Source organism: Misgurnus anguillicaudatus, chromosome 5 (genome assembly GCF_027580225.2).
Source record: "Misgurnus anguillicaudatus chromosome 5, ASM2758022v2, whole genome shotgun sequence".
In the NCBI taxonomy this organism is placed as follows: domain Eukaryota; kingdom Metazoa; phylum Chordata; class Actinopteri; order Cypriniformes; family Cobitidae; genus Misgurnus; species Misgurnus anguillicaudatus.
In genome coordinates, this window is record NC_073341.2 from 284,422 (window position 1) to 297,530 (window position 13,109).

The following is a 13,109-nucleotide window of genomic DNA, read 5'->3' on the forward strand; positions in this document are numbered from 1 at the left end:
GAATGCACAACTTAAAGAGATAGTTCAATGAAAATTCTGTCATCATTTACTCATCCTCGTGTTGTTTTAAATCTGTATGCATTATTTTTTTCTGATTAACACAAAAGAAGATATTTTGAGGAGTGATGGTAAACCCACAGCAGATAGTGACCATTGACTTCCATAGTAGGAATAAAAATGATGGAATTTAAAAGGTAATATCAACTGTGTGCTAATTATTTTTCAAAATATTTTCTTCATCATTTATCAAAATACTTCCAATTTTTTTTCCTACTATGGAAGTCAATGGTAATGTATTTCATTATTTGCTTTTACAGGCTTGCAGAGGTGATATGATGAAGACTTAAACATCCTTGACACAACTGAATGCACAACTTAAAGAGATAGTTCAATGAAAATTCTGTCATCATTTACTCATCCTCGTGTTGTTTTAAATCTGTATGCATTATTTTTTTCTGATTAACACAAAAGAAGATATTTTGAGGAGTGATGGTAAACCCACAGCAGATAGTGACCATTGACTTCCATAGTAGGAATAAAAATGATGGAATTTAAAAGGTAATATCAATTGTGTGCTAATTATTTTTCAAAATATTTTCTTCATCATTTATCAAAATACTTCCATTTTTTTTCCTACTATGGCAGTCAATGGTATCGTATTTCATTATTTGCTTTACAGGCTTGCAGAGGTGATATGATGAAGACTTAAACATCCTTGACACAACTGAAGGCACAACTTAAAGGGATAGTTCAATGAAAATTCTGTCATCATTTACTCATCCTCGTGTTGTTTAAAACCTGTATGCATTAGTTTTTTCTGATTAACACAAAAGAAGATATTTTGAGGAGTGATGGTAAACCCACAACAGATAGTGACCATTGACTTCCATAGTAGGATTAAAAAAATGATGGAATTTAATAGGTACCATCAACTGTGTGCTAATTATCATTTTTCAAAATATTTTCTTCATCATATATCAAAATACTTCCAAAATATTTTTTTCCTACTATGGAAGTCAATGGTAATGTATTTCATTATTTGCTTTTACAGGCTTGCAGAGGTGATATAATGAAGACTTAAACATCCTTGACACAACTGAATGCACAACTTAAAGAGATAGTTGAATGAAAATTCTGTCATCATTCACTCATCCTCGTGTTGTTTTAAATCTGTATGCATTATTTTTTTCTGATTAACACAAAAGAAGATATTTTGAGGAGTGATGGTAAACCCACAGCAGATAGTGACCATTGACTTCCATAGTAGGAATAAAAATGATGGAATTTAAAAGGTAATATCAACTGTGTGCTAATTATTTTTCAAAATATTTTCTTCATCATATATCAAAATACTTCCAAAATATTTTTTTCCTACTATGGAAGTCAATGGTAATGTATTTCATTATTTGCTTTTACAGGCTTGCAGAGGTGATATGATGAAGACTTAAACATCCTTGACACAACTGAATGCACAACTTAAAGAGATAGTTCAATGAAAATTCTGTCATCATTTACTCATCCTCTTGTTGTTTTAAATCTGTATGCATTATTTTTTTCTGATTAACACAAAAGAAGATATTTTGAGGAGTGATGGTAAACCCACAACAGATAGTGACCATTGACTTCCATAGTAGGATTAAAAAAATTATGGAATTTAATAGGTACCATCAACTGTGTGCTAATTATCATTTTTCAAAATATTTTCTTCATCATATATCAAAATACTTTCAAAATATTTTTTTCCTACTATGGAAGTCAATGGTAATGTATTTCATTATTTGCTTTTACAGGCTTGCAGAGGTGATATGATGAAGACTTAAACATCCTTGACACAACTGAATGCACAACTTAAAGAGATAGTTCAATGAAAATTCTGTCATCATTTACTCATCCTCGTGTTGTTTTAAATCTGTATGCATTATTTTTTTCTGATTAACACAAAAGAAGATATTTTGAGGAGTGATGGTAAACCCACAACAGATAGTGACCATTGACTTCCATAGTAGGATTAAAAAAATGATGGAATTTAATAGGTACCATCAACTGTGTGCTAATTATCATTTTTCAAAATATTTTCTTCATCATATATCAAAATACTTCCAAAATATTTTTTTCCTACTATGGAAGTCAATGGTAATGTATTTCATTATTTGCTTTTACAGGCTTGCAGAGGTGATATGATGAAGACTTAAACATCCTTGACACAACTGAATGCACAACTTAAAGAGATAGTTGAATGAAAATTCTGTCATCATTCACTCATCCTCGTGTTGTTTTAAATCTGTATGCATTATTTTTTTCTGATTAACACAAAAGAAGATATTTTGAGGAGTGATGGTAAACCCACAGCAGATAGTGACCATTGACTTCCATAGTAGGAATAAAAATGATGGAATTTAAAAGGTAATATCAACTGTGTGCTAATTATTTTTCAAAATATTTTCTTCATCATATATCAAAATACTTCCAAAATATTTTTTTCCTACTATGGAAGTCAATGGTAATGTATTTCATTATTTGCTTTTACAGGCTTGCAGAGGTGATATGATGAAGACTTAAACATCCTTGACACAACTGAATGCACAACTTAAAGAGATAGTTCAATGAAAATTCTGTCATCATTTACTCATCCTCTTGTTGTTTTAAATCTGTATGCATTATTTTTTTCTGATTAACACAAAAGAAGATATTTTGAGGAGTGATGGTAAACCCACAACAGATAGTGACCATTGACTTCCATAGTAGGATTAAAAAAATTATGGAATTTAATAGGTACCATCAACTGTGTGCTAATTATCATTTTTCAAAATATTTTCTTCATCATATATCAAAATACTTCCAATTTTTTTTCCTACTATGGAAGTCAATGGTAATGTATTTCATTATTTGCTTTTACAGGCTTGCAGAGGTGATATGATGAAGACTTAAACATCCTTGACACAACTGAATGCACAACTTAAAGAGATAGTTCAATGAAAATTCTGTCATCATTTACTCATCCTCGTGTTGTTTTAAATCTGTATGCATTATTTTTTTCTGATTAACACAAAAGAAGATATTTTGAGGAGTGATGGTAAACCCACAGCAGATAGTGACCATTGACTTCCATAGTAGGAATAAAAATGATGGAATTTAAAAGGTAATATCAACTGTGTGCTAATTATTTTTCAAAATATTTTCTTCATCATTTATCAAAATACTTCCAATTTTTTTTCCTACTATGGCAGTCAATGGTATCGTATTTCATTATTTGCTTTACAGGCTTGCAGAGGTGATATGATGAAGACTTAAACATCCTTGACACAACTGAAGGCACAACTTAAAGGGATAGTTCAATGAAAATTCTGTCATCATTTACTCATCCTCGTGTTGTTTAAAACCTGTATGCATTAGTTTTTTCTGATTAACACAAAAGAAGATATTTTGAGGAGTGATGGTAAACCCACAACAGATAGTGACCATTGACTTCCATAGTAGGATTAAAAAAATGATGGAATTTAATAGGTACCATCAACTGTGTGCTAATTATCATTTTTCAAAATATTTTCTTCATCATATATCAAAATACTTCCAAAATATTTTTTTCCTACTATGGAAGTCAATGGTAATGTATTTCATTATTTGCTTTTACAGGCTTGCAGAGGTGATATGATGAAGACTTAAACATCCTTGACACAACTGAATGCACAACTTAAAGAGATAGTTGAATGAAAATTCTGTCATCATTCACTCATCCTCGTGTTGTTTTAAATCTGTATGCATTATTTTTTTCTGATTAACACAAAAGAAGATATTTTGAGGAGTGATGGTAAACCCACAGCAGATAGTGACCATTGACTTCCATAGTAGGAATAAAAATGATGGAATTTAAAAGGTAATATCAACTGTGTGCTAATTATTTTTCAAAATATTTTCTTCATCATATATCAAAATACTTCCAAAATATTTTTTTCCTACTATGGAAGTCAATGGTAATGTATTTCATTATTTGCTTTTACAGGCTTGCAGAGGTGATATGATGAAGACTTAAACATCCTTGACACAACTGAATGCACAACTTAAAGAGATAGTTCAATGAAAATTCTGTCATCATTTACTCATCCTCTTGTTGTTTTAAATCTGTATGCATTATTTTTTTCTGATTAACACAAAAGAAGATATTTTGAGGAGTGATGGTAAACCCACAACAGATAGTGACCATTGACTTCCATAGTAGGATTAAAAAAATTATGGAATTTAATAGGTACCATCAACTGTGTGCTAATTATCATTTTTCAAAATATTTTCTTCATCATATATCAAAATACTTTCAAAATATTTTTTTCCTACTATGGAAGTCAATGGTAATGTATTTCATTATTTGCTTTTACAGGCTTGCAGAGGTGATATGATGAAGACTTAAACATCCTTGACACAACTGAATGCACAACTTAAAGAGATAGTTCAATGAAAATTCTGTCATCATTTACTCATCCTCGTGTTGTTTTAAATCTGTATGCATTATTTTTTTCTGATTAACACAAAAGAAGATATTTTGAGGAGTGATGGTAAACCCACAACAGATAGTGACCATTGACTTCCATAGTAGGATTAAAAAAATGATGGAATTTAATAGGTACCATCAACTGTGTGCTAATTATCATTTTTCAAAATATTTTCTTCATCATATATCAAAATACTTCCAAAATATTTTTTTCCTACTATGGAAGTCAATGGTAATGTATTTCATTATTTGCTTTTACAGGCTTGCAGAGGTGATATGATGAAGACTTAAACATCCTTGACACAACTGAATGCACAACTTAAAGAGATAGTTCAATGAAAATTCTGTCATCATTTACTCATCCTCGTGTTGTTTTAAATCTGTATGCATTATTTTTTTCTGATTAACACAAAAGAAGATATTTTGAGGAGTGATGGTAAACCCACAGCAGATAGTGACCATTGACTTCCATAGTAGGAATAAAAATGATGGAATTTAAAAGGTAATATCAACTGTGTGCTAATTATTTTTCAAAATATTTTCTTCATCATATATCAAAATACTTCCAAAATATTTTTTTCCTACTATGGCAGTCAATGGTAATGTATTTCATTATTTGCTTTACAGGCTTGCAGAGGTGATATGATGAAGACTTAAACATCCTTGACACAACTGAAGGCACAACTTAAAGAGATAGTTCAATGAAAATTCTGTCATCATTTACTCATCCTCTTGTTGTTTTAAATCTGTATGCATTATTTTTTTCTGATTAACACAAAAGAAGATATTTTGAGGAGTGATGGTAAACCCACAACAGATAGTGACCATTGACTTCCATAGTAGGATTAAAAAAATTATGGAATTTAATAGGTACCATCAACTGTGTGCTAATTATCATTTTTCAAAATATTTTCTTCATCATATATCAAAATACTTCCAAAATATTTTTTTCCTACTATGGAAGTCAATGGTAATGTATTTCATTATTTGCTTTTACAGGCTTGCAGAGGTGATATGATGAAGACTTAAACATCCTTGACACAACTGAATGCACAACTTAAAGAGATAGTTCAATGAAAATTCTGTCATCATTTACTCATCCTCGTGTTGTTTTAAATCTGTATGCATTATTTTTTTCTGATTAACACAAAAGAAGATATTTTGAGGAGTGATGGTAAACCCACAGCAGATAGTGACCATTGACTTCCATAGTAGGAATAAAAATGATGGAATTTAAAAGGTAATATCAATTGTGTGCTAATTATTTTTCAAAATATTTTCTTCATCATTTATCAAAATACTTCCAATTTTTTTTCCTACTATGGCAGTCAATGGTATCGTATTTCATTATTTGCTTTACAGGCTTGCAGAGGTGATATGATGAAGACTTAAACATCCTTGACACAACTGAAGGCACAACTTAAAGGGATAGTTCAATGAAAATTCTGTCATCATTTACTCATCCTCGTGTTGTTTAAAACCTGTATGCATTAGTTTTTTCTGATTAACACAAAAGAAGATATTTTGAGGAGTGATGGTAAACCCACAACAGATAGTGACCATTGACTTCCATAGTAGGATTAAAAAAATGATGGAATTTAATAGGTACCATCAACTGTGTGCTAATTATCATTTTTCAAAATATTTTCTTCATCATATATCAAAATACTTCCAAAATATTTTTTTCCTACTATGGAAGTCAATGGTAATGTATTTCATTATTTGCTTTTACAGGCTTGCAGAGGTGATATAATGAAGACTTAAACATCCTTGACACAACTGAATGCACAACTTAAAGAGATAGTTGAATGAAAATTCTGTCATCATTCACTCATCCTCGTGTTGTTTTAAATCTGTATGCATTATTTTTTTCTGATTAACACAAAAGAAGATATTTTGAGGAGTGATGGTAAACCCACAGCAGATAGTGACCATTGACTTCCATAGTAGGAATAAAAATGATGGAATTTAAAAGGTAATATCAACTGTGTGCTAATTATTTTTCAAAATATTTTCTTCATCATATATCAAAATACTTCCAAAATATTTTTTTCCTACTATGGCAGTCAATGGTAATGTATTTCATTATTTGCTTTACAGGCTTGCAGAGGTGATATGATGAAGACTTAAACATCCTTGACACAACTGAAGGCACAACTTAAAGAGATAGTTCAATGAAAATTCTGTCATCATTTACTCATCCTCTTGTTGTTTTAAATCTGTATGCATTATTTTTTTCTGATTAACACAAAAGAAGATATTTTGAGGAGTGATGGTAAACCCACAACAGATAGTGACCATTGACTTCCATAGTAGGATTAAAAAAATTATGGAATTTAATAGGTACCATCAACTGTGTGCTAATTATCATTTTTCTAAATATTTTCTTCATCATATATCAAAATACTTTCAAAATATTTTTTTCCTACTATGGAAGTCAATGGTAATGTATTTCATTATTTGCTTTTACAGGCTTGCAGAGGTGATATGATGAAGACTTAAACATCCTTGACACAACTGAATGCACAACTTAAAGAGATAGTTCAATGAAAATTCTGTCATCATTTACTCATCCTCGTGTTGTTTTAAATCTGTATGCATTATTTTTTTCTGATTAACACAAAAGAAGATATTTTGAGGAGTGATGGTAAACCCACAGCAGATAGTGACCATTGACTTCCATAGTAGGAATAAAAATGATGGAATTTAAAAGGTAATATCAACTGTGTGCTAATTATTTTTCAAAATATTTTCTTCATCATTTATCAAAATACTTCCAATTTTTTTTCCTACTATGGAAGTCAATGGTAATGTATTTCATTATTTGCTTTTACAGGCTTGCAGAGGTGATATGATGAAGACTTAAACATCCTTGACACAACTGAATGCACAACTTAAAGAGATAGTTCAATGAAAATTCTGTCATCATTTACTCATCCTCGTGTTGTTTTAAATCTGTATGCATTATTTTTTTCTGATTAACACAAAAGAAGATATTTTGAGGAGTGATGGTAAACCCACAGCAGATAGTGACCATTGACTTCCATAGTAGGAATAAAAATGATGGAATTTAAAAGGTAATATCAATTGTGTGCTAATTATTTTTCAAAATATTTTCTTCATCATTTATCAAAATACTTCCATTTTTTTTCCTACTATGGCAGTCAATGGTATCGTATTTCATTATTTGCTTTACAGGCTTGCAGAGGTGATATGATGAAGACTTAAACATCCTTGACACAACTGAAGGCACAACTTAAAGGGATAGTTCAATGAAAATTCTGTCATCATTTACTCATCCTCGTGTTGTTTAAAACCTGTATGCATTAGTTTTTTCTGATTAACACAAAAGAAGATATTTTGAGGAGTGATGGTAAACCCACAACAGATAGTGACCATTGACTTCCATAGTAGGATTAAAAAAATGATGGAATTTAATAGGTACCATCAACTGTGTGCTAATTATCATTTTTCAAAATATTTTCTTCATCATATATCAAAATACTTCCAAAATATTTTTTTCCTACTATGGAAGTCAATGGTAATGTATTTCATTATTTGCTTTTACAGGCTTGCAGAGGTGATAAAATGAAGACTTAAACATCCTTGACACAACTGAATGCACAACTTAAAGAGATAGTTGAATGAAAATTCTGTCATCATTCACTCATCCTCGTGTTGTTTTAAATCTGTATGCATTATTTTTTTCTGATTAACACAAAAGAAGATATTTTGAGGAGTGATGGTAAACCCACAGCAGATAGTGACCATTGACTTCCATAGTAGGAATAAAAATGATGGAATTTAAAAGGTAATATCAACTGTGTGCTAATTATTTTTCAAAATATTTTCTTCATCATATATCAAAATACTTCCAAAATATTTTTTTCCTACTATGGAAGTCAATGGTAATGTATTTCATTATTTGCTTTTACAGGCTTGCAGAGGTGATATGATGAAGACTTAAACATCCTTGACACAACTGAATGCACAACTTAAAGAGATAGTTCAATGAAAATTCTGTCATCATTTACTCATCCTCGTGTTGTTTTAAATCTGTATGCATTATTTTTTTCTGATTAACACAAAAGAAGATATTTTGAGGAGTGATGGTAAACCCACAGCAGATAGTGACCATTGACTTCCATAGTAGGAATAAAAATGATGGAATTTAAAAGGTAATATCAACTGTGTGCTAATTATTTTTCAAAATATTTTCTTCATCATATATCAAAATACTTCCAAAATATTTTTTCCTACTATGGAAGTCAATGGTAATGTATTTCATTATTTGCTTTTACAGGCTTGCAGAGGTGATATGATGAAGACTTAAACATCCTTGACACAACTGAATGCACAACTTAAAGAGATAGTTCAATGAAAATTCTGTCATCATTTACTCATCCTCTTGTTGTTTTAAATCTGTATGCATTATTTTTTTCTGATTAACACAAAAGAAGATATTTTGAGGAGTGATGGTAAACCCACAACAGATAGTGACCATTGACTTCCATAGTAGGATTAAAAAAATTATGGAATTTAATAGGTACCATCAACTGTGTGCTAATTATCATTTTTCTAAATATTTTCTTCATCATATATCAAAATACTTTCAAAATATTTTTTTCCTACTATGGAAGTCAATGGTAATGTATTTCATTATTTGCTTTTACAGGCTTGCAGAGGTGATATGATGAAGACTTAAACATCCTTGACACAACTGAATGCACAACTTAAAGAGATAGTTCAATGAAAATTCTGTCATCATTTACTCATCCTCGTGTTGTTTTAAATCTGTATGCATTATTTTTTTCTGATTAACACAAAAGAAGATATTTTGAGGAGTGATGGTAAACCCACAGCAGATAGTGACCATTGACTTCCATAGTAGGAATAAAAATGATGGAATTTAAAAGGTAATATCAATTGTGTGCTAATTATTTTTCAAAATATTTTCTTCATCATTTATCAAAATACTTCCAATTTTTTTTCCTACTATGGCAGTCAATGGTATCGTATTTCATTATTTGCTTTACAGGCTTGCAGAGGTGATATGATGAAGACTTAAACATCCTTGACACAACTGAAGGCACAACTTAAAGGGATAGTTCAATGAAAATTCTGTCATCATTTACTCATCCTCGTGTTGTTTAAAACCTGTATGCATTAGTTTTTTCTGATTAACACAAAAGAAGATATTTTGAGGAGTGATGGTAAACCCACAACAGATAGTGACCATTGACTTCCATAGTAGGATTAAAAAAATGATGGAATTTAATAGGTACCATCAACTGTGTGCTAATTATCATTTTTCAAAATATTTTCTTCATCATATATCAAAATACTTCCAAAATATTTTTTTCCTACTATGGAAGTCAATGGTAATGTATTTCATTATTTGCTTTTACAGGCTTGCAGAGGTGATATAATGAAGACTTAAACATCCTTGACACAACTGAATGCACAACTTAAAGAGATAGTTGAATGAAAATTCTGTCATCATTCACTCATCCTCGTGTTGTTTTAAATCTGTATGCATTATTTTTTTCTGATTAACACAAAAGAAGATATTTTGAGGAGTGATGGTAAACCCACAGCAGATAGTGACCATTGACTTCCATAGTAGGAATAAAAATGATGGAATTTAAAAGGTAATATCAACTGTGTGCTAATTATTTTTCAAAATATTTTCTTCATCATATATCAAAATACTTCCAAAATATTTTTTTCCTACTATGGAAGTCAATGGTAATGTATTTCATTATTTGCTTTTACAGGCTTGCAGAGGTGATATGATGAAGACTTAAACATCCTTGACACAACTGAAGGCACAACTTAAAGAGATAGTTCAATGAAAATTCTGTCATCATTTACTCATCCTCTTGTTGTTTTAAATCTGTATGCATTATTTTTTTCTGATTAACACAAAAGAAGATATTTTGAGGAGTGATGGTAAACCCACAACAGATAGTGACCATTGACTTCCATAGTAGGATTAAAAAAATTATGGAATTTAATAGGTACCATCAACTGTGTGCTAATTATCATTTTTCTAAATATTTTCTTCATCATATATCAAAATACTTTCAAAATATTTTTTTCCTACTATGGAAGTCAATGGTAATGTATTTCATTATTTGCTTTTACAGGCTTGCAGAGGTGATATGATGAAGACTTAAACATCCTTGACACAACTGAATGCACAACTTAAAGAGATAGTTCAATGAAAATTCTGTCATCATTTACTCATCCTCGTGTTGTTTTAAATCTGTATGCATTATTTTTTTCTGATTAACACAAAAGAAGATATTTTGAGGAGTGATGGTAAACCCACAGCAGATAGTGACCATTGACTTCCATAGTAGGAATAAAAATGATGGAATTTAAAAGGTAATATCAACTGTGTGCTAATTATTTTTCAAAATATTTTCTTCATCATTTATCAAAATACTTCCAATTTTTTTTCCTACTATGGAAGTCAATGGTAATGTATTTCATTATTTGCTTTTACAGGCTTGCAGAGGTGATATGATGAAGACTTAAACATCCTTGACACAACTGAATGCACAACTTAAAGAGATAGTTCAATGAAAATTCTGTCATCATTTACTCATCCTCGTGTTGTTTTAAATCTGTATGCATTATTTTTTTCTGATTAACACAAAAGAAGATATTTTGAGGAGTGATGGTAAACCCACAGCAGATAGTGACCATTGACTTCCATAGTAGGAATAAAAATGATGGAATTTAAAAGGTAATATCAATTGTGTGCTAATTATTTTTCAAAATATTTTCTTCATCATTTATCAAAATACTTCCATTTTTTTTCCTACTATGGCAGTCAATGGTATCGTATTTCATTATTTGCTTTACAGGCTTGCAGAGGTGATATGATGAAGACTTAAACATCCTTGACACAACTGAAGGCACAACTTAAAGGGATAGTTCAATGAAAATTCTGTCATCATTTACTCATCCTCGTGTTGTTTAAAACCTGTATGCATTAGTTTTTTCTGATTAACACAAAAGAAGATATTTTGAGGAGTGATGGTAAACCCACAACAGATAGTGACCATTGACTTCCATAGTAGGATTAAAAAAATGATGGAATTTAATAGGTACCATCAACTGTGTGCTAATTATCATTTTTCAAAATATTTTCTTCATCATATATCAAAATACTTCCAAAATATTTTTTTCCTACTATGGAAGTCAATGGTAATGTATTTCATTATTTGCTTTTACAGGCTTGCAGAGGTGATATGATGAAGACTTAAACATCCTTGACACAACTGAATGCACAACTTAAAGAGATAGTTCAATGAAAATTCTGTCATCATTTACTCATCCTCGTGTTGTTTTAAATCTGTATGCATTATTTTTTTCTGATTAACACAAAAGAAGATATTTTGAGGAGTGATGGTAAACCCACAGCAGATAGTGACCATTGACTTCCATAGTAGGAATAAAAATGATGGAATTTAAAAGGTAATATCAACTGTGTGCTAATTATTTTTCAAAATATTTTCTTCATCATTTATCAAAATACTTCCAATTTTTTTTCCTACTATGGAAGTCAATGGTAATGTATTTCATTATTTGCTTTTACAGGCTTGCAGAGGTGATATGATGAAGACTTAAACATCCTTGACACAACTGAATGCACAACTTAAAGAGATAGTTCAATGAAAATTCTGTCATCATTTACTCATCCTCGTGTTGTTTTAAATCTGTATGCATTATTTTTTTCTGATTAACACAAAAGAAGATATTTTGAGGAGTGATGGTAAACCCACAGCAGATAGTGACCATTGACTTCCATAGTAGGAATAAAAATGATGGAATTTAAAAGGTAATATCAATTGTGTGCTAATTATTTTTCAAAATATTTTCTTCATCATTTATCAAAATACTTCCATTTTTTTTCCTACTATGGCAGTCAATGGTATCGTATTTCATTATTTGCTTTACAGGCTTGCAGAGGTGATATGATGAAGACTTAAACATCCTTGACACAACTGAAGGCACAACTTAAAGGGATAGTTCAATGAAAATTCTGTCATCATTTACTCATCCTCGTGTTGTTTAAAACCTGTATGCATTAGTTTTTTCTGATTAACACAAAAGAAGATATTTTGAGGAGTGATGGTAAACCCACAACAGATAGTGACCATTGACTTCCATAGTAGGATTAAAAAAATGATGGAATTTAATAGGTACCATCAACTGTGTGCTAATTATCATTTTTCAAAATATTTTCTTCATCATATATCAAAATACTTCCAAAATATTTTTTTCCTACTATGGAAGTCAATGGTAATGTATTTCATTATTTGCTTTTACAGGCTTGCAGAGGTGATATAATGAAGACTTAAACATCCTTGACACAACTGAATGCACAACTTAAAGAGATAGTTGAATGAAAATTCTGTCATCATTCACTCATCCTCGTGTTGTTTTAAATCTGTATGCATTATTTTTTTCTGATTAACACAAAAGAAGATATTTTGAGGAGTGATGGTAAACCCACAGCAGATAGTGACCATTGACTTCCATAGTAGGAATAAAAATGATGGAATTTAAAAGGTAATATCAACTGTGTGCTAATTATTTTTCAAAATATTTT